General features: G+C 79.2%; 1 non-coding gene across 1 annotated transcript; it reads right to left on the bottom strand.

Moving 5' to 3' along the window:
• Window positions 1-1,068: 1,068 nt before the first annotated feature.
• LOC127464243 (5.8S ribosomal RNA) lies at window positions 1,069-1,221 on the bottom strand. Its single transcript, XR_007901262.1, has one exon. It is a non-coding gene; the product is annotated as a 5.8S ribosomal RNA (ribosomal RNA).
• Window positions 1,222-2,500: the final 1,279 nt, after the last annotated feature.

A 2,500-nucleotide genomic window follows, 5' to 3' on the forward strand; every position in this document is an offset into this window, starting at 1 on the left:
TATTTAGCCTTAGATGGAGTTTACCACCCGCTTTGGGCTGCATTCCCAAGCAACCCGACTCCGAGAAGCCCCGGGCCCGGCGCGCCGGGGGGCCGCTACCGGCCTCACACCGTCCGCGGGCTGCGGCCTCGATCACAAGGACTTGGGTCCCCCGAGAGCGCCGCCGGGGAGGGGGGCTTCTGTACGCCACATGTCCCGCGCCCCACCGCGGGGCGGGGATTCGGCGCTGGGCTCTTCCCTCTTCACTCGCCGTTACTGAGGGAATCCTCGTTAGTTTCTTTTCCTCCGCTGACTAATATGCTTAAATTCAGCGGGTCGCCACGTCTGATCTGAGGTCGCAAGCCCAAAGAGGCGCCCCGGCCGCCGGGCGCGCGCGCCCGACCGCCGGCGCTCGCACCGCCGCGCCGCCGCGCCGCCGCGCCGCTCTCCTCGCCTTCACGCGCCGCCGCCCTTCTGCCTCCCGCCGAGCCGCCGCGGCTCGGGGAGGGAGGCGCGGAGAGGGAGGCGCCGAGAGGGAGAGGAGGCACCCGCCGCGGCACGCCGGACGGCGACAGCCCCGGCCCGGAGACGAGACCCGAGAGGAGTCGGCGGAGACGGCCCGGGCCGGCGCGGCGGCCGCCGCGGGGAGAGAGAAGCGGCGCGCGCGCGCTCGAAGGGCGCGGCCGACGAGGGGGGGGGAAAACGAGGACGGGGGTGACCCCCGCCCCCGGCGCTCGCGCCTCGCGCGCGCGCGGCAGCACGGCACGGTACCCGCGCGGTACCCACCCGCAGACAGCCGCCCGCGCGGGGGGGAGACCGGGGGCGAGGCCCGCGCCTCGCCTCCCCTTCCCTCGCTGCCCTGCGCGCCCTTCCGCTCGCGCGCCCTCTCTCTCCCCGACCGCCGCGCCGGGACCCGACGGACGAGCTCCGCCCCAGCGGCTCGCTCCGAGAGCGGGGAGCTACGGAGCGCTCCCCGAGTCTGCATTTAGGGGGACGAAGGCCCCCCCGCCCGGACGGGCGGGCGGGCCTGCGAGGCGCCCCAGCCGCGCCGCCGGGGAACGCGCCCCCGGACGGCGATTGATCGTCAAGCGACGCTCAGACAGGCGTAGCCCCGGGAGGAACCCGGGGCCGCAAGTGCGTTCGAAGTGTCGATGATCAATGTGTCCTGCAATTCACATTAATTCTCGCAGCTAGCTGCGTTCTTCATCGACGCACGAGCCGAGTGATCCACCGCTAAGAGTTGTCTGACTTTCGGCACCGCCCCGCGCGCGCGGAGGGGCCGGGACCGCTCGCGTCGAGCGGCCCCTCGTCCGGCGAGGACGTCGCGCCTCGCTCGACCGCACGAGCACAACGCGCACCAGGCGAAGGAGAGGCGGGGAGAAACCCCGCCGGGCTCCCGAGGAACGACGGCCAAGGCGGGGAGCCCGCGCTCCCGGCCGAATCCCCCCTCCGGCGATCGACGGCGCCGCGGGGGAGAAACGCACCTCGCGCCGCCTCGGGAGGCGGACCAGGCGCCCGGGCTCGGCCCGGCCTCCGCGCGGAGAGCGGCGGCGCGCGCCGGACCGCGCGCCGCCCGTCCTCCCGCCCCGCCGGGACGACGCGCCCGCGGCGCGGGGCGCGACCCTCGGGCCGCGCCCGCCGCTCCTCTCTCGGCTCCGCAGCCGGCCGACGCTACGCCCCCTCGTGGCAGCGGGCGAGGCCGCCGCCTCGACGGCGGACCGCCGCGCCGCCCAGACGAGCTCGGCGGACGGCTCCGTCGCCGCCGGCCGGGCGGGTCGGCGCCGGCCACCCGAGCCGGCGTCGGCAGCGCCCGAGGCCGGCCGGACGACGGCCCGCCGCCGCCGCTGGCGCGGAGGCCCTGCCGGCACCGCCGCCGCCGCTCGACGCCCTCGACCCCTTTCGGCGACCGCGCGCCCGGCGGAAGGCGGGCGGCGCTCGGCCGGGGGGGACGACGCCCCCTCGGCCGCCGCCGCACCGCTTCGCCGCGGACGCGGCCCCCGGCCGGGGTGACGGGCGAGCGACGGGCGGGGCCCGGCACGGCGCTGCCGCCGACGGCGGCGGGCGACCCCCGGCCGACCGTCCCGCTGGGGGGACACGCGCCGAGCGGCGACGCCGCCGCTCGGACGCCGGCGCCCTTCCCCGGACGGCCCGCGGAGACGGGGACGCCGCCCACCGGCGCTCGCCCGGGCGGGCGGGCGGGTCGCGCGATTCGGCGGCCCGCCGCCGCCTCGGGGGGACGAGGCCGACGGCTGCGAGACGAGAAAGGAGCGCGGCGGGCCCGGTGGCCGCTACCCGCGCCGCCCTCGGCGGAGGGCACGCGCCCTCCGCCGCGGCGGCGGTCGCCCCCGGCGAAGGGGACCGGGGCGGGCCGGCGCGCGGCCGACCGCGCGCCGCCGCCGTCTTCTCCGCCGAGACCGAACCGCGGAGCGGGGGGGGCAGGGGGCCCCGCCCCGGCGCGGCCGCCCGCGCGGCCGGCGGGACGAGCGCGGCCGGCGGACGCGACCACCACCGCAGGGGATCG

This window comes from Manacus candei, unplaced genomic scaffold, assembly GCF_025592945.1.
Source record: "Manacus candei isolate 608988 ecotype Guabito, Panama unplaced genomic scaffold, ASM2559294v1 h1tg000203l, whole genome shotgun sequence".
NCBI lineage: Eukaryota > Metazoa > Chordata > Aves > Passeriformes > Pipridae > Manacus > Manacus candei.